The 21,021-nt window shown below is 34.9% G+C and overlaps 1 long non-coding RNA gene across 11 annotated transcripts in view; it reads left to right on the forward strand.

Moving 5' to 3' along the window:
- LOC139588332 (uncharacterized) overlaps window positions 1-21,021 on the forward strand; it is a 64,273-nt gene that overhangs the window by 6,459 nt on the left and 36,793 nt on the right. For 7 of the 11 annotated variants that reach the window (XR_011678635.1, XR_011678636.1, XR_011678634.1 and 4 more), the window contains one exon: window positions 1-21,021. This exon is cut by the window's right edge. This is a non-coding gene — a long non-coding RNA (uncharacterized lncRNA). The other 4 variants (XR_011678629.1, XR_011678631.1, XR_011678630.1 and 1 more) reach the window with 4 other exon arrangements.

The raw sequence follows: 21,021 nt of genomic DNA on the forward strand, positions 1-21,021 counted from the left end.
GTGTTGTTCTAACATCTGTTTTACTAAGGTACTGGACATGAATTAGTTTTGCGCATATGTAAATTCCACTTCTATGTATTGACTGTTGAGGATGTTTTCCTTTCCTATCTCATTTTATGATTGCTAAAACAAAAAAAATGGCAAAGCTTTAAAGCTTATAAATGCATGAAAAATTTTAAATTACCACTTGCTGTTTTGAGGCCTGATTCATCTTTCCATTATAACCCTAGTGATAGACTTTGGTCAGTCTAGAGCCCTTTTTTATATCAGTTTCTCAGTTTAGATGCAAGTGTACAATTGTAAATTATCATAGAGTTGTAACACATGCCTAACTTCATTAGATTACAAAACTTCTTAGGTAGCAGGAGAATTTTCGTTCTGACTTATTTATTTTTATTTCCTTTTAAAAGAAGATGAAATGCCAAAAAATTGCTTTTTAGATAAAATTCCAAAATCTGCCTAAGTGTTTATTATATAAGAATGCAATATAGCAATAATTATAATCTAAAAAGATGTTGGCAACATGCTGTTGTAAACACTGCAAATAATACTTAGAATAACATGCAGAGTCAGAAGTAAGAAAGCATCACTCAAAAGGAAGCATCCTTATAATTAGGAAGAAACAGATCTATTCTACTTTTTTCTCTCTCTTATGAATCCTTTGAGTATTTCAGTCTTTTTCTGTGCTGTGATCCAGATTCAACGAGAAAAGTGCAGAATAAATAGTTCAGCTCAGGCTCACACTATATAACTGAAATTTAGGCTCTACTGTAGGAGGTCTGAACAGAGGAACTATTTGTGGTCAAGTTCGCTAATTGTGCACAAAGGGAGAGATCCTTCATTATCTGGTTGTGCTCAAATATTAAGTCAGCACTCTAAATCTTGGGGGATGAAGGTGTCTGTTTTATATAGGCACATGACTTAGATTAACTGTTCAGACAAACATCATGTCTGAGTGTTTCCAAAGCTCTTTGCTCTACCATCAGGAAAAAGGAAAAGGGTTCCCCCGAAAGGGTTCTGAATTTCATCATGAAGGCACTTAAACCCCTGCTTGTTTGAGAGCTGGCTGTCTAAGGAACCACATGTGAACCCTCCTGCAGCTATAATACTCTGAATAAAGCCCTTGAGTGTAGATAGGTTTGCAGAAATGTTAAGCACCAGTGAGCATACTCTGATGGGATCATATTCTGCACTCAAGGAAACATGACAGTCCAACTCCTGAAGAGGTTCACAGAACATAATGGATTTCTTGAATACCATGAGTACATCGTACTAATCTTCAGTACTTCACTTGTTATTCATTGTGATGAAAGCACTAGAGTATATGATCAAAATCATGCATGAAGAGCTTTCACTTCATGTCATTATGTCTTATTATTATAATCTTGGTTTACTTTGCAACTCAGTGCTGGGATAATCACATTTTTACAGAGTGGGTAAAACTTTAGAAATAGAAGTATGGTTGGAATACTAGTGCTTGGTATGCTTCAAAACTGTAAAAATCATCAGTATATAATGTATTTACTTTCTTTACTGATTAGGTCAAAAATGTTTGTCTACATTTTAGGGGACATTTAACAAATAAGTTCTTCTAACACACAATCAACACCAGGAGACTTTTGAAGAAGAAAAACCACAATATTTACGTGTGTGATTGTAAAGTGCACTATAAGGAAGCAGAAGTCAACTTTCCATTTGGGGAAGGTCTCAGATTGCTAACAAACACTGTTTTCCCAACAAATGGCAATGGCAATGTGTTTGCAGGTATTTGCATATGTCCTCTTACTTTTTGGTGACTTTCTTGTTCTTTAACAATAAAACCTGATGTATCTTCTGCTGGTGCCCCAGGACCACACTGTTTTGTTTTGTTTATTCCACAAAATCAGTAATAATAGTTTATTTTTTACCATTTACATTTTTTTGTCAGTCATTGTCTCATTGTCAGTAATGTCTTTGGATGCACAAGTCTGATACTGGATTGGTATTCAAATATCTACTTATCAAATAGCTTGAATTGTGCAACAATTTATTGTGGTCTAGGGTGAGACTTAGGTGCAGATTGAGACATCTTAGGCATCTATATAGAAGGGCTCAGGTGTACACCATATGTGTTAACTCTTGTTCTAGACAAGAGTCAATGCAATCTGTGGACACTTCTTGGTGCCTTGTCTGCTGATGAACTGCTTTGCAGATATTTCAGAGGGAACTGAGTTATTCTCTAAGCTCTACCTGAACACAGACAAAAATTATGGCATCATGTGAAATGTACTGTCAGTTTCTGTCTTGCAGTTCTCTACAGGATGAAATTCCCAGAAACTGGAAAAATACATTTAAAAATATATTTTTATATCACTAAGTTCCTGACAAAAATAGTGAAAAGAACTTTCCTGGGTTTCTCCCAAAGACAAATCAGGATTCTGTAAAATTGTTGGATCTTCGCTTGTCGTTTGCTGTGACTCGTGCACTTCATACAACAGTACCCAAAGCTATTGGCCAGGTAAAGCAATCTTGGGTATCTTATTCATGTGCTTGTGTTCTAAAAATGTGTATCAATGTACATCTTGGATCTCTCAGGCTTATTCAATGCATTTAAAATTTTAACAGGATTATTTGAATTGGTAACCTGAAATAATCTGACACTGCATCTATTGATGCACAAGATTATTCCAATTTTTGTGTCCAAATGTCTTACTTACCTTACAGTTCCATGTGAATAAAATTGTTTGCTTTAAACAGTTTTTTGTTTCCTTTGTAGTGATTCTGTCTACTGTGGAGTCATTCATCCCCTATCCTAGAGATTTTTGCTTCTTATAACATCAACACCACAGGGTTTTTTAGAGCATTGGGTTAATCTGAAGATCTCCAGCTAATATACTATGGAGTAAGTTGGAATCCAACCATAAAATAAAATCAGGAAGCAATAGCAAAAGACACAGTCCAAGCTATGGTCAAACTAAGGTTACAGTGTGGCTACTGCCTCAGCTACAGAGACAGAGCCTAGACAGCTGCAGAGCAGTGGCAGCCAGCCAGCATGCCTGAACAGATGAAGATGAGGCCAAGAGAAGGAGGACTTAAATCTCTGATATTAGTTGCTCTAATATAGAAAGAACAAGCTATATAAGAACCTTACATACCCAGAAAAGAATTAGAACAGCTAGTTGGAAACAAAGTCCTTGAAGTTCCTTGTGCAACTTTTCAAATAGAAATGATCATAGAAATACCATATATTTTTCCCATTCTCTTTATGATGAATATTATTTCTTTACGGGATAGTTGCAGACCCTGAAACAAAGATATGGCAGTTGAAAACTAGGCAATTAAATAGCTCAAAAAGGAAGAAAAGAAATGCAATTCAAAAAGATCTATGCAGAGAACCCATAGCTGTCTGCAACCCTCCCCATTACTCTGTGTAGGTAGTACTCAGGATTAGCTATGGAAACAAATGATGTCAGAACTAGTCCTCTAAACCTTTTCAATTTTCCAATATGAAAATATCCTGTAGAACTGTGGTGGGGTATTGGATATGAAACAAATAGTTTGGGAGGTTTTTTTTAATGTCAATAGAATATTTTTCATTAAATTTTATTTCATCTGTGCTGTATACTGTGTATATTCTTTCCCTATTAAATAAAAAAAATCTTTCCTGATAAGGACATCTTTTCTGAAAGCACTTCTTAAAATAGACTAGCTTGATGCTGTGGATAGAGCTTTGACATTGAAGAAAACCAGTGAGATGCAAACAAATTCTTGCAAGGCTGGAATTGATGCCTGTATACTTTAGAAATGGTTTGAGTCATTAGTAGATTATTAGGCTACACAGAGAACTGGATCTTTGAAAGAAGTCAGTGAATTAAGGGCAGACTTTACCCTGTAGCTCCCATTAGCCTGCACATTAACCATCTAGATCTACAGATATTTCTGTCCCATACAAATCACTGGAATAGTGGGTATAGGTTTTATACAAAATCATCATGGCCATAAAATGGAATGTAGGAACATTTTACCACTACTGCAGTTAGAATGGCCAAAAATAACCATACATTTGAATACAGCTTTGTCAGGATTTTTATTATCAAGAGCCCACCTATTCACAAATCTGGGGTAGCTGAATATCAGAGAATTAGGTTTTCTGGTATGGTTTGGTTTTATTTTTTCAGTAATAGTTCATAAAATCATTTAGTTCAGTAATAGTTTCATAAAATCATAAAATCATTTAACTGCTTTCATAGAAAAGTATAATTTGACAAATCTGATAGAAAATACACCTGCTCTTGGCTGAGGACAAAGGAATGGCTAAGAGGACCTGTCATCTCTGATTGCAAGCTACTCTTCCTGTCCTTTATCTTTCAAACAGTGATGAGTTGTGGTGATAGACATAGTGAAATATAGCAGCCCCTTCCAAAGGGCTTATAGTGTTCTGTGTGTGCAGCAAGGTCATAAGAAAGTTCAGCAAGGTCACAAACATTCCACATTAAAGAGTTTCATCATGGGGAGGAGCCTTTGCCAGCTGCGTTTGGAATTTCAGTTACTCTAGGTTTGATTCATAAAACCTAATGAAAGTTTCAAAGTAGTAGCTACATTGGAGCTAAGCATCTTGGCTTATTCTCAGTGATTAGAAATAGGTATCTGAAGGCCACAGTTAATTTCATCAAAAAGGTCTAAAATGGGTCAATGGAATTGTCTTCTGGAACTACCCATTTGTCTCTGTTGACTATAAAGATAAGCCAGTGTGTTGGCACAAGTATAAACAGCAGCAGTTTAAAAATCTAAAGGTAAATGAAATTTCTTTATTTCTGACTTTTCCCTCATTTGCACATTGCCATCCTTTTTGGTGTGAAAAGGAATCAGTGGACTCAAACCAGATTTATCACAATGCCTTTAGCTGAGTTTTGACTGCTCAATAGTTCATTATATCCACCCTGTGTCCTAACTTGTCACTGTTTTTTACCCAAAAACTTCAAATTTTGGGTGATACTTCTGAATTAGATAAGCACATTTTTCATTAAACTAAAAGAAAATAAAACCAAAAGCCATGCTATGCATGATAACTTATGAACTTCCAGGGTAATAGATTTCTACAGTCTTCAACATTGAACAGTGACAAAATGGAAAAGACAAGGTTTGCAATATCTTCCCTGATTTTATTTTAGATGCAATGAGAGAAATTTCAGCCTGGTCCTGTCTGCCCACCAATGTATGCACCTAAACATAAAGACAAAACTTTGTTGGTCACTTAAGTGCAGGTTGCTAAAGTACTCCAAAGTTGCTAACATACTCCATTTGAAAAGTGGGCTTTGAAAGGATCCTGTAGTGTGGATATAATACCAGTAGAAGCTAAAAAATAGCACAATTTTGCTTTACTTGTATTTTGTGTAAGTTATAAAGACTCTTCTTAGAGATGGTGTGAACCCCATAAAGCTTTGCAGGAGCAGGAATGTTTTATTCATTGACAAGCCCAAAGCTATGGCTGATGAACCCAGGCCAGCAATGCAGCTACTGCAGACCTGCCCCACCTGGCAGCTGAGCTGGGATATTCATGGAGAAGATTTTTGTTTTTTATGTGTGTAACATCTCTTTGTTGAGTGTGTTCAGATATGGCACAGGTAGAAATACTCAATGTTCAGCTATTTTCTGCTTTGATAGTAAATACTGGTGTTCAGTGAGTTTTTTCTCCCACATATGACAGCTATATTCTCAGTTTCTTATAGACTTCATAAAAAATTAGCTAACCAGAGTTACAGAAATACATTAAAAGAAGTAATATTCATTTAAAAACCCAGTCTTGTAGGGATATGGATCATTTAAAATTGTCAGATACAATAAGAGAATGACACCCAAAGGTTGTATAAGGCAAATTGGATGCATATATAATTAATTCAATTTCCATTCATTTCTCAATGAGAATTTTTAAAGGAGAGAAATTTGGGAAATTATAGTCATGCTTTGAGTAAACACAATGAGACTGATTTCTTGTTTATAAAGCAACACTCATGTTTTGTTATGCATATATGACTATACAGTTAATTTTGTGTCTTAGAAAAGTGTGTTATTTAGTACTTTTGTCATACATTTCTGACATTATCTTGAACAAAAGTGATGAAGATATTGTGGCTTAAAAACATTTTGAAAAGGCCACCCAAACAAACAGCTCACCCTCCAAAAAAAAAAATCAAAAAATTCTGATGGAGGAAATCTCTTTCTATATTGGAGTAATATTTGGGATAATTTATTGGTGTTTTTTTCTGAGTATTTCATTTTGCTATGGTATGGTAATTATTTTTATTGTGAATGAACTCAGAAGTGTTCACATTAGCAAATGAGTGCTTTTCTAAATCTTAATAATGAAAGATCAATAAGTGATTCTAAAATTACTTGTGACAGATCTCAGCAATAACAAAAGGATATAGTTTTCAGTTAATTTTGTTAATTTTTGTACTTCAGGGAATTTATGTCAGTCAATGACACTGAGTATATGTTATGGCTGTGTAAAGAATTGATTTTTTAATTTCGCTTCCAAATTAAGCAATAGAAATAATTTTTATTCTGAAAAACAAGTGTTTTGCAGTTGGGGTTTTATTTATCTACTTTAGTTCTGAGTGTAATGAAAAAAAAATCACCTAGTTTGAGACTAAAATGTCATGTGGCCTTGTATTAACAATTTTCTTGAAGCACAGGTAAGAAAAAACAAAGAAGAAGATGGACCAGATCCAGACAAAGCTGCTGGAGAAAGCCAAACCTTTCTTTCTGTTTGAGTGTTATCCATGTTCACTGTGCAACTTAGATTTAGTTTTCAGTTCAGCTTACAGGAATTAAATCTTAAACTTCTATGATCCTAAATGCCAAAATTGTGAATGGTTTTGAAAAGAGGACAATTCTACCAGAATTAAGAGAAGCCTCATCTCCTCTCTTCTCTGCATTATTGTCAAAATATCTATAGCCCCAGGAGAAATTAATAATTTAAACTATGAAATAAACTGTTTCACATTCCTATCCTCAGAAAGAGAACAAACCTGAGTTCAGGCAAGAACCATAAGAGGTTGGACGTGGAGTGCATGAAGGCTGGGAAATTTATGGGTATGATATCCACATGTTTGGGATACTCTGTTTTATATGAGATATCACTGAGTCAGAGAGAGAAATAGCTTGATAATATGTGGTTCAGAAAAACTTTCCATAACCACTGGATTTAAAAGCACTAATAAAATACAACAGAGTTAAAGCTAAAAATGCTCTCCCATTTCTGCTTTGTACCCTGAAGCTAACCTAGGATCTGTGAGAAAGCTGGGAATTGACTCATGTACTGCCATATTTTGTATGAATGTCAGGAGCAATGGATTAAACAGGCATAATGATAGTCCTGAATTTGTGTGTATGTAATGAAATTTTGAAAATTCTGGTAATGAGCACATTTGGGTTGCACTCACATCATTTTGAAGGGACTGAAAATGAATTTTGTGAAAGAATTTATATTTTGTAAAATTAACATCATCACCATCATCTCTACTCATATCACCTTATCTGAAACCAGCCTTAGCTGCAGTCCTTCAATGGATGAAGACAAAGCAGAAATAAAAGATACCATTGGGAACACTTAGCACAATAAAGGTGTTTGCTATGGGGTATGTTTCATTTTACATCATGTTACTAAATTACTGCAGTTACAGGAAAGAGGGCAAGAACTATTTCTAGTTTGTCAAATGCACCCAGTGTTGGATTTACAGAATAAATACATTTGACTTTAAGAATTGAAAAGCTTAAATGCAAATTCAGGGAAAAAAAAAAAAAAAGAAGATACTGATGCACAGCAGCAACTCCCTCTATGCCTATGCTTATGGGGCATAGTGACTTCCTTAACACTATTTGGACAGGTTTTGTTTTCTTTGTCATATATCTCAGTATTTTGTAGACTGAAGGAACATCAGTCAGAATTACATCAGATCATATTTCTTGTCATATTATTACTTTACCTCCTTAATACAAAAGTCTTCTTTGTCTTTGTCCCACCTTCACATATACACTTACACACAGAAAATTAGGAATAAATGAGTTTTCATAATCTGATGGCTTCCATTTGTGGATGAGATGAGAGGCTAAATTAAATCCAAATTAGTAAGAGGAAACAAGAGGCCATTTTAACCTATTAGTTCTATATAAACTTGTTTTTTTTTTTTTAAAGAAGGAACATGAATGAGGTGAACTATATTTGCTTAAACTCAAGTAACTCTTGATTATGCAGTTTTGAAGTTTCTAGGGAAGTCATGAAAGTGTCTTACTGAGAATCTAAAATTTCTTGGAGAGGAAGTGTGCATGCACAGTGCTATCAGAGGTGTATTTCTCTAAGTCTCAGAAAGAGGATTTCAAAGGGCATTTTTGGCAATCAAGTTTAATTTTCTGCTATTTATGACTATGTTGTTCAAATAATTTTTAAGATTGGACATCTACATTAAAATGAACTTTTCTTCCTGGAGTTCATCAATATTTTCTTGCCAAAACTCCTCACTGCAAATGGATGCATTTTAGAGCTTCTCTTATCTCATAAGTGTTATGATCTCTTTCTACTGAAATGGGATACAGCATTACCCACATCCAAGGTTTCTGCTTTCTCTCCTTACTCACATATTTATATTTAAGTTATTTTGACACTGCTTTAAAATTAAGCTCTGAATTAACTTTTTGAATATATGTCTTCTTTTTTTATTCCCTGTAGTTATTGACCTATTAGCTATGTATTGATGCAAGAAAGAATAAAACTTATTCATTCCAAGAACTCATGATATAAATTTAGGAGTGAAATATTTTCTTTAACTGCACTATGTAGTTAGATAAAGCTGTCCATTAAGAAGTGTATTAACACAAGTATTTTCATCAATCTATGAAGTTTGCCCTGGTTCTTAATTGAGGCCATTCACAACAGTAGGCAACCATTGATTTAACAGTAATCTTGGGGCATCTCATGCAGAGAACAATTTTTGAAATGCACCATAATAATTTTGCCAAAAGACAAATTGTTATCCTCTCCAAAGCTGATCATTTTTTGCATAATTTGCAGAGGCCAGGCAGATTCTCTCCCTGCTTTTTTCCCCTTCAATTTCCTACTCAAAAAAGAGTATAATTCTTAACTCCTTCAGCACCAAGTTCCCTACTCCCTACAGCTATTCTAATTCAGATAGTAGCCTTTATATTATTTTTATGGAACAATGTCTTTTGCTAAGACCTTTAAAAGTGATTTTCTGTGATTCACATATATTGAATTTTCAGTTCTATGCTTTCCATACCTGAAACTGATCAAAATGTTTCAGAAGATGCATACTCTTCTGCTATTCTAAATCTGGAGATGTCTGTATGTAATGAGACCATGTTTTTCTGTCTAGAGGTTTGTAGTAATGTATACGATTGCAAAATTATTTTGTCTTGAAAAATTTGAACTCTATTATGTTTTAGAAACCTAAAAACCATTTCCCAAAAGATCCAATCTAGACACTGCTTGCTGGACAGTCTCATGAGCTGGCAAGAGAGAGTTCAGTCTATGACAAGACACAAGTGCTTTCTTCAGAAACCGTTGCCTGAAAAATTGTGATTACTGGGGTGCATTCACTTGTCACACTACTTAGAGGTTGGAGCTTCCTGGTAGAAGGCATTATACATAGCTTTAAACTCTCTCTAGATAATTTATGCACATCTCATTTAGTGTAGGATTGAAACAAAATAATAATGTCAGCAACACTATGAAGCCTATCCAAAACTAACACTTTTAGCTGGGTGCTTTGGATATCACTGTGAGCCCCATCTAAGCTACAGTTTTACTGGGAGGCAGTTTACTTGCGATATGAAAGCTGCTGATTTAAGCTTGTTGGAGTTGGAGGGAAAGACATAATGCTCTGCAAGATCTTTGTACAGTGAGCTACATTCAAAGGGTAGCATCAGATGTGCCTTAAAAAAGTTGAGTCCTTCTTGATTGTTTATGTGTTTAGCCTAAGGGAAGAATTTAGCACCTGAATCCAAAATGCTCAGTGAAGTCTCTTTAGATGAAAAAAAAAAAAAAAAAAAGGAAAGCTTGATATAAACTTTATTTCCCTCCAGGCCCTCATACTAAGAATGTGGACCCATAAATAGTTAAACCTTGACAAGTTTAGTGACCTTCTGTATCAGTAGTAACGTTGATCTGCATCTTCACCCCTGCAACAACCGGTGATACGTCCTACTTGTAACAGCCAGGGAACTCTCTTCAGCTCTAAGGACAACTGACACAGACTGGCCACAGCCACATCATATTCTTAGCCTTGGGCTGTGCCTGGGACAGCATCCTTGGATCCAAACATATAGTAATGAATTTTCATTTTCTTTATATGTCAGTTAATATGTTTGAAATAATGAAAGAATGTTGAAGCTCAGAATGTTGTTTTCAGAGCTTGTTACTGAGGGCATCTGTTACAGGTTCTGAGGAGTCATAGACTAGACAGGGCTTGTGGGTGTATTCAAGGTGGAAGACTTGCTGGAATAGTGCTGGAGGTGATCGTAGGTAAGCAGGGGATTGCAGGGTGGAGAGAGCTTGGGGTGGGGGGATGGCCCTTGGTTCTTGCAATGCCAAGCATTTTCCAGAAAAGTAGGAGGGTACACATGAAAACCATGCCAGAGAGTATGTAAATTATTAAGCAGAATGAATGGCTGGGTTCAGGGTTTGAGCTTGCTCTCCATTCCTACTTTATTCAGCAGTGTAGACATAGACAAATGAGATAAGGTTTTACTGCTGGGGTCATTTTCCCCTAATCCAAAAAATGTTCAAACATGAGTAGGCAAGGAGATAGAAACAGATAATGTCAGGCTGGCTTCAATAACAGGGAGTGGGCAAAGGTTGCACAAAAGGCTTGTTTTTCCCCTTCACAGCTGAAGTAAACTATTCTTTTACCCTCTACTACACATACGTGTTTAGCAGATTTTTTTAGAATTGGAATGCTGCAGGGACACCAGAGGTGAAATGGAAATTAGAAGAGGAAACCAGACAACAGAGGTGCAAAGAAAGAACTATGAATGTTTTATAAACCCAGAACTACAGAAGTGAGTAAAGAGAAGATTTAAACAGGACTTTCATAAATACAACAGATTGCAATGACATCTTCATCCTAGGCCCACAATAGATCTTTGGAAGGACTATTGATGTCACTCCTATGGTATCACATTTTTTCAAGGTATTTGTTTTAAATAGCAGTTCCAAGTAATAAATTAGTCTAGAGATATGTCAGTAAAACAGAACAGCTTCTTGAATTTTAGAGAGGAACTGATACAACTTTGGACAACCCTGGTATCCAAATCTGTTTCTCTTAAAAATTATTAAAGTTTCATCTTTTGAAACATTTTGAGACAGAATGTATATAAAATACAATATAATAAGAAATACACAGACACATTCAAAATATAAACGTGGAAATATTGCCATTTATTTAATTCTTTATAGATTTTTTATATTATCACAATTCTAAATGATAATTTTGTAGTTTTCAAATTTACTCACATTCCTACATTAGTATCATTTGTGAGTCTTTGGCTGAAAATTACTGTAGTCAATTTTTTAAGAGCAAAAGAAACAACAAGAAATTTTGCAGTTGACAGGTTTCTGAAACTAATAATATGATACATAAAGAAAAATTCTAATTGTATTAATTTCAATTAATTATAATTATATTACAATTTAGTTGTAGTAGTGTTTTTAAAATACAGAACAGTGTTGTTGCTTCTTGAAAAAAAATCTCTTTTATTGTAATTTTCCTCACAAAACCCCATGCTGATGGTTTTGTGATGCATATATTTAAAGAAATGTTAAATCACTCTTTAAAACATTGTAGGTGGCCATCGCGTTACACACTTACACTATTTATTTCAATAAGACAAATTTAATGCTGTGACTACATCCTCAACCAAGTGCATGGACTGCAGTAGAAATGTGGATCTGTAAAGGGCTGAACTGGCATTCTCCACACAGTGCTTTTACCTTTCAGTTTCAGTATGATTTTTGAGACTTAGAATGAGAGGTACTTCACAGAATAATGGCCTGAAGTGAAGAAGAGCTGAACAAGTCTTTTGTCATTGAAAAGTAAATCATCAGCCCGCTGGTTTTAGAATCTCATGGACATGGCTTTATAGTGTCTCTCTGAGAAATATTATTTCTAATTTTTCAAGGGGATAAGCAAATCTGTAAGAAATGTTTGCAGAGAAATCAAGATCCCAGGTTGGGAGGGAGGGATAAGCTATAACTGTAACACACTTGATTCCTTTGATGATCCCCCACTATAACTCTCTCTTACTTCTGGCAGGAGCACTAACCTATTATTTTTTAGTGCATTGACAGCCATATAAAGCTGCAAAGGTACTGAATCAAGTACATTATTTACTAGCAAAGATGACAGTGAGGAAAGCTTGAATGACAGCTCTAAGCTCTGCATTACCATCTAAAGATGAAGATCTGAGAACAAATCTGTCATAAGGGCTTTGTACCATAAGGACTTCTCTTTCAGAACAAAGCCCAAAGGGCTGCAATTACGTAGTGATGAGAAAGCCACATCTCTTTCCTTACTAGGAGAAAAAGATGCTCTATTGCACCTTCCAATGGCCAGTTACAAGCACAAATCCCAATAAACTTGACTTAAGTAGACTGTGTATATTCTGTTATAAAAGGTTTTTAAAATGTCTTGCTTAAAAACATCTCTAATCTGCATAGATGATGATCAGCCTTAGCCACGCAGTCAAGTAATTTATTAAGAGTATGGATTTTGTCCAGATTCTGCTTGCTACTCTTATGTGAGTTGCTGTCTTGGAGACTCTAAATCCTGAGGAAACTAAATTAATTTTCTCAACTGTCTACAGTTCTCTACCTCATTCAACAGCCACAAATATCGACCCTATGTGCTATAAAACCATCTTTTTTAAATTTTATATGAAAGAAATCCATCGTGGAACTAAAAGTTTGCTGCCAGAGTTGGTTTTATTTTGTTTTTGTTTGGCTTATGTGGTATTTTCAGATAGCAAGAGAGGCTGCCCTGTACTATAATCATGCACTCTCTACAGGTGGGATTATTTGACAGTGAAACTGGGAAAATCTTTCTCTGTCCTTGCATCTAAAAGGCAGGGAACATGTTCAGATGAAGTATACAAATATGATTGTGGATGAAGCAAAATGCACTGATAAGGACTGGAAGGAGTTGCTGTAAGCTTTGGTGATGACATTTGCTTTGCATTAATTCTCTTCACCAAGGAAAGGACGCACCTTGTACAACAGATTGATTCAGGATGTTTGGGAGACTGTGAATCCCTCGTCAAGACAAGTGTGAATCATTTTTGTGAGAGAGGAATAAAAAGGAGAGGAACAGCTCAACATCAGAGAAATGTTTCTCTGAGAGGCAGAGAGCCACATTCAATGTTGTCCTCCTCTGTGTTATTTAGAGCAGAAATTAAAATGCTGGTCTCATTCTGCATTTAAGAGCAGAAATCTCATTTTGAGAAACAACAATGAAGTGAAATTGGCATTATGTATAATTGCGTAAATAAGCCTGGTTATGCAGTAGCTGTATTTTATTTAAGTAATTGCCATATTTCCAAGTTACTGGGAATGAATATCTGAATGCAGATATTTTCCATGATGACATAAATGTTTCATGCCTAATTTTCAAGTAGTTGTAGTAAAATAACTGGCATTTTTCCTGCTGATGTGTCTGGATTCTTGTAGCATTCTTTTGTTAGCTGGTAAATCAGCTGAACGATCCATCACACATCACAGGTTTTTCCATGGTTTATGGTCATACCCAAGGAAAGCATTTTAGTGGATGTCTATCAGTAAAAAAAGGAGTGGCCATTTGACTTCAGAAATGTAAAGCAAATCTTTTGTTTGTTTCTTCAGTAAGATAACTGCATTCTACAAATACCCTTGATTCTTGTCTCAGAGAGAATAAATTTACCATTATCTTCTAGATCTTTCTTATTTTGTAATTTAAATTTGAATTTCATTTTTAAGGAAAAAGTGTACAGGATCAGTAACAGATGAACCCACATTTTTTGAATAAATTTTGAAAACTATAAAAACAGTAATTTATATCCAAGAAGTGCCTGATTTTTCTGATTAACAAGTAATAATATCAATTCGCAAGGTTGTAATTTTTATCACTATAAACTATATCAATGAAATAATTATATATTGTAAAATTGGTGAAAAAAATATGTAAAGCTTCATATTAAGCTCTATATTTTATGGTATGGCTTTTTATCAGTATATTTTGTAATATGGTAATGGAGTTTGGTAATCACAAAAATGGCATTATGCCAGATGGGTAATTAAAGAAACAAACAAAACCAAACAAAAAGAAAAGACAAACCAAACAAACAAACAAAAATCAAACCAAGGGACAGGTGCTTGGATAGAAACATCTATGAAATGAATGTTTACATAGTATTGAATTTGAATAAACAATTCAAAGCCATTTTTTAAAATTTTTGTTTGTGAAGTATTTCCACACAATAAAAGCTCACACTTGTAGGTGAATGAATGTTGAAAAACCGCAGATGAAATTCAAGACTGATAATAGAAAGAAAGAAAACCCAATCTTAGCTATCGATACAATCGCGTGCATCAGTGTAATTGTTTCCACATGAAAAGAGGTCTAGGGAGGGTTTTGTGGTCAATTCCTGATCTGAGTTTGGTACAGAGCAAAGCAGGGAACATAAATATACTAATGTGTAAAAGTGGTATGCGCAGATAGCAACTATTTTGTTAATTTCTGAAAATGCAAACACATAAATACAATACAAACACATAAAATCTCCAAAAATGTAATAAGCATGGAGAAGGGTGTATGGCATTGCTGCTTAGGACAAGTGGAAAGTCAAATGAGAGATTTTTTGTGTTTCAAATTCTGATTGCTTTCCCTTCAGATATGTTATTTCTAGAGCATGTGCTTGTCATGTTTTTATCAAAAGGACAAATGTTTTTATCAAAAGGACAAATAAATTTTATCAAAGGACAAAGAATTTATATTCTAGGATGCTCTTTAGGATTGTATGCATTTTTTTCTAAAAAATTCTTTGAAAACTAGACACTAAATTTAGTCTTAGCTATCCACCTTAGCTATGCCATCTAATCAACAGGGAAAAATAGACGCTACAGAAAAGATTCAGCTCACCTTAATGTGGTGATCCAAAATTGCTCCAGTGAGTTGTCCTTGAGGTGTCTAGTATCATCCATCAGTTCTAAAGATGGTTTAGAGAGTGTCTAACTCAGCCACAGTAATGTGCTACTGGTATTTCTGCCATACCTGTTTCTGCAACCTCTTTGCCCTACAGCACTGTCCTGAAGAAATCCTCTATAATCCACTTCACTTCTGAGATAGCTAACTTGTCACAGTCTGTTGGCCATTATTTTATCATGCAGGTCTTTAACTGAGGAGTAATCAACTAGTTAGCAGTTTATAAAAGAAAAGCCCGAAAAAGCCACATAACAATCAGCTGGGGATACTGATTGAAAAAAAATTCTTCTAGTGTGAGCACTAACAAGGAGGGAGGAGAGCTGGCGTGCTGTATCACTGCCTGCCTCTCGGCAGCATACACTTATTGCAAAGCTCCTGCTGGTCCAAGAGTAGCTAGTAATTACAGAAGAAAGCAAATTTTTGGTGGAGTGTGATGATTGAGTGGAATGGGAACACATGAAATACTAATAATATCTAATAGCTAATATCTAATAACAGGTCGTGAGTTAGTGAAATAGATTTTAAATTTCCTTGCAGATCATGCTGCTTTTCCTACCCTTGAAAAAATCAGAATGCTTAAATCTGACGACAAGGAATTTTTTGTAAAGATGTAATTAAGGTTCAAAGCCAGTTGTAGCCAAAATATTGCAGGGTATATGTTTATAGGAATTTTCTGCATGATTTTATCAGTTAAGGCTGTAGTATTTCCAGTTTTATTGTTACCTGAGAAATCCATTTCCAGTATAGTTTGCTCATGACAGTGCTCACCCATTGTAAGCACATAAGATTTGTCCTTCAGACACTGCATAACCTTCCTGTCAGTTTTTGGGATGATTTAATAAAATCATTGCTGACTTTAGCATGCTTAATGGTCTGGAAAATTTTTGTATTAACAATTTGCATATTCCTAATGAAAACACTGTGAGGTATTTCACTGTCAGCTGTTTGCCAGTCAGAAATATCACCTTGCAACATTTGGACAGAAAAGTGGTTTTTTTTTTCCATGTGCCCTTATTATATGGGTTTTTTCTTGCTATTTTTTGTTTAGCATTGAGGCTGATGTAAAATGAGGTGCATAAATAAGCCTTTTCTTGTGTGTTTTTGCATAAAGCAGTAAGGTGGCAAACTTGAACCTTCTATGTTTAGTAGCACAAGTCCAACTTAAAAATACAGGAGTTTGATGTGCTTCAGTGAAAGCATACTCATATATTAGAGGAGAAAAATAAATGTATCAGGATTAAGTGCAGATTTAGATACAGAAGACTATTCAGAAGAGTTAATGAATATTATCCTTTTATTCTTAAGCACTGAATGTAAGAGTGTTTTTATTCCAGGCCATTATTATTGTCTGCGTCCAACATGAACTGTGGAAAATGTACAGTGATGTGCTTTTTATAAAAGAAAAGTTAAGTTTGTGTTAGAATTAGAAATATGAAATATGTAGTAATTTCACTCTTGGAGTGTCCCTGTTGATATGGTAACTATTATATTTAGTTTTTATTAAGTAGGAAAGATTATCTTTCAACTTAACAAATGTCTTACACTTTACTTTTTAATGAGACAAAATGCCTTCCACAGCAAATTTGGTTGTAAGTTTTGTCAGTAGAATCCTGTCCTATTTAACATTGTTCTTTCTGGAACTTCTCTGTCTTGAGGTTATTACAGAATGCTATAGTTTTGGGTGGGGGGGGAGATTTGTGACATTATTAGTACTGTGTCAGTACTAATCAGTCAGTACTAATATGACATCAACACTGGAGTTAGAGAAAGCAAAAAAAAGAAAATTTTTTTTCTCTTCCAAGAAGCTAGAGCACTGTCATGAATTCAGAACTAAAATTTGGGCACTCAGCAGAACAAGATCATTCTGAGCGAACAGTTTATTACCAAGTTCAAATCAATCAAAATAATTTGAAATAACAAACAATCCAGATTTTTCCTTATGGAAATGTTTTTCTTTTCAAAGGTGAGACCTTTTCATGCTCTATTTACTAATATTTTTTTTAATCTTACGGGCTCTTTTCTCAAATTAATACCCAAAACATGAGAAAACTCTACAAGCAGAAAAGGTCTGTCTTCACATTCCAGTTGCAATTAATTTTCCACATAGATATAGATAATAACTAAAGAAGAGAATTCACCTTCACTGTGGTTCTTCACAGGGGTGAGTTTTAGTTGCGGAGCACTTAATTTCCTTCTCCCTAGCAAGAATTTATATGTCATTTATATGAAGAGAAGCAACTACATGGAGATATTGATGTTTTAGACAATCACCTGGCATGTACAAAGGGCAGGTGAGTTCAGAAAAGTCTCCACATTATCAGTAAATATCAGACAGGTTCTTAAATCTAAGGATCCCTTTCCAGGCTGATTATTGAGAACCTCCCAATGCTCAGTACTTTGTCAACAGTCCACCATATGCCTGGGTGGCATAGCTTATGCTGAGTTTCTTCATCTTCTAAGTTCAGGATACTTAAAACTTTGCTGGGATCTTTATTTTCTTAACTTTTTTAGGAGTTTTCTCTGGAAACCTGACAGTCCCACTTCTTTTTCAAGCATTTTTTTCAATACCCATCTAACCTATGTATGGTCACCACTCTTCAACTTCCTATCATGCAAATGAGCCTAAAATACCCATTGACAAACCAGACTGATGTAAATCAGTTTTCTCCCAGGTCCTATGTTAAACAGACAATTACCCTGACTTGAATTAAGCTAACATTAATTGAACTCTAATAATTTCCTTCTGTCCTTGACGGATTGCTCCATCTCTGCAGCATACTGAAATACACGTGCTTCACAGCATGGCCATGAACAAAAGTTGGTTGGTAGGTGTTTTCTTCTCCTTCCAAGGAAAACGACAGGCAAGGAAGAAGCATAATTTGAAATGCCTTTCTTCAGAAGGAAGTTTCCAGCTCTAGTCTTGAGTTAAAGAGCTAGTTAAACAGCTGAGACATGGAGTCTGCCTGCTGTCTTCGGGTGTGGGTGTGGGGGTACCTGTACCTGTTACAAAAGAACAGTGCCTGCTTTGAAAACCTTTAATTCTGTCACATATTTCCTAAACTGGGCACACAGTTTCTATAAGAAATAATAGCTGTCTTTAAAATACTCAGTTGCCTAGCTTTTGATAAACTACAACATCAATTTTTCCTCTGCTTTTCTGAAAATTATTATTAGCAAAACTGAAAGCGAAAAATGAGTCTGTGACAAATAAGGTCAGACTTGCTCCTAAATATAATTTGCTCTTAGCATGCTGGTATTACTGTTATGTCTATTATGACATTTCTATGAATAAACAGTTCATATTATAAAAAGATCTATTTCCATTCCAAGTGATACTTTTTCATTTTTTCCCTAGAAATATTCAACCAGAACATGATTTACAGGTATTACCTAGTTTTTATGTTGCAGGGTCTTTTTTTCTGTTATATATTTACATGCACACATTCATACATATATAAGCATACATATATTCATAAATACTTTTCTACGGTTTTGAATCTGCCAATTTGAATTATGAAATCATATGACTGCTGCAAACAGACCAAGCAGTTATTGTTGCATCAAAAAAGACTCAATATACAAAGTTATGAAGATTATAAGAACATTTCTTTGCAGTGAAAAATTACTGTTTCAAATATTAAGTTGCGGTGACAAGGTCCCCTTTGCAATGTAGCTTTAGATACTCCTTTAATCTTTCATCATCTCACCATTCTATGAATCTCTGTCAAAAAAAGAATGCAGTAAATTTTTAGGTAACTCTGGAATCACTATGTGTAGAGCTCAGAAGCAGACCAAAGGAGAGATACAGAAGTAAAAGAGAAAGGAAATCCTTATGTTCCTTCCACATATGAGACTCTAGGAAGCATATGCTTGAATGAGTAAGAAAAATCATGCTGCAGTGATTAGACATCAGTGTTATTTTAGAGCAGCTACTGCAGATGAACAGAAGTTCTGTAAACAACAAGACAGGCAAGCACTTCAAGCAGGCAGGTACAACCACAGAGGAAAAACTGTGCCTCACAGAATATTTAGCCTTTTGCCATCATGAAAGTCATTCTTCTGTTTTCCAGTTCTGGATGATGAAAGGGCCATATTCTTATAGAGATTACATAGAACTGCAAAATTTCTAAGCAATTGAGTTTTGTGTCTACATGCTCTTATACAGAAATACATCCATTCTTCTAAAAAGGTTTGGTGGCTTTTTCTTTCATAGGAAAATATTGCATTTAACAGGATAAACATTACATGTTTATACAGGTGAATAAATATTTTACAGGGCAAATAATAAATAAGATTTCCATTCAGATGATCTGGAATAGTTGGAAGACATTTACATTTACATAGCATCCTCCCTCTTAGTGAGTGGGAGGGATTGTAATAGTGTCAATTTACTGCTGATAAAGCTGGATTCTTTGACAGAACTCCATATGCTCTATTAAGAGCATAAGTACAGAGAAAAAAGTCACTACAGAGAAACATGTTTTAGCATATGAAGTTTTCTTTTGTGCTTTGTTTGTTTGTTTGTTTGGGGGTTTTTGGTGTGGGTTTTTGGTTTTTGGTTTTTGTTTTTTTTAGTGGGTTGCTTGTTGGGGGTTTTTCCCTTACAGAAATTTCTTAGCAATAGGAAGAGTAACTCTGATGCTAATGAGGATTTCTATACTGGCAACAGAAAATATAGTGGAGTCAGTGTCTGTTTCCATCATGAGTTTCCTAGGGGACCAGTATGAAATTAACCTAGTTAGCAGCCACAGCCACTGCATAGCAGGCTCCCCTAAAATTCCCTTTTCAATAAATGCAGCCTCATCTCTTGGCAATATCACTGGGTTCCATAGGAGATATGAAAGCCAAATGCACTGGGGATTTTGTTGTTGAAATAATTTTTATCAAAATATTGTTACTGTTATTATTATTGTCTCTCATAAGTGAAGACTAGGCCATCTTTCAAGTAGCAAAGTATTGTAAACCATCTCACATTCTATGCATTTTCATGGTATAATTTAAAATTAAGAATTATATCAAGAGTTTCACCTAGAATAAATTTTTTAATTTCTTTTTTTGTTCTTAATTTCTGTCCTCAGACAAAAGGAAATAATAGAGTTAACACTGAGTTTCCCACTGGATTATTGCAGTATCCTTTTAAAGTATAAGAAGGATGTTAGAGCTCAGAAAGGCACCACAAATCTTTTCTATGTAGATATCATAGTGTAACATATTTTGAGGTATCAACTTATTTAAATTCCAGTTTGGGTAACCAGATTCAGAATAACAAATTTCCCTGTGTTTTGACAGAGAATTTCAAGGCTGTCTGTGAGGTGAAGTGTGGGTCTCCTGCTGACAGTGCTGGAGACTACCAGGACTTCATTAAATACAGTATCTGTAGAAAAACAGGCACGTTTAGAGATGGTATCTACAAGAATGGCTCAACAGGGAAAGGTTTGAGTTACACAATGATCAAGGCCATCAGGATTAGCAGGATAACAAGGTGCAAAGAGAAATGTGGTTTGCTGGGTTTTTTGAATTGAAGAATTCTTTCAAGAAACTCAAAGTATTGCAGTAAGTCATTCATAAATCAACATTTACAATCAACTGCCTAATCTAGACAAAGGAGGAAATCAGAAAACAAGGCTGTCAAAATGTGGGTATCACAGTAATTGAAGGACATGACCAATTTGATTTTTTGAACATCATACTTTCAACTGAAATATGCTCCTTGATCCTGGGTAGTAGAACTTTAATTAATTAAAATTCTACTATGTTTGACTACTATTAATCCAATAATAGTGAAATATTGATG

This window comes from Agelaius tricolor, unplaced genomic scaffold (assembly GCF_023055355.1).
Source record: "Agelaius tricolor isolate 1412-34295 unplaced genomic scaffold, bAgeTri1.0.p SCAF_3, whole genome shotgun sequence".
Classification (NCBI taxonomy): Eukaryota; Metazoa; Chordata; class Aves; order Passeriformes; family Icteridae; genus Agelaius; species Agelaius tricolor.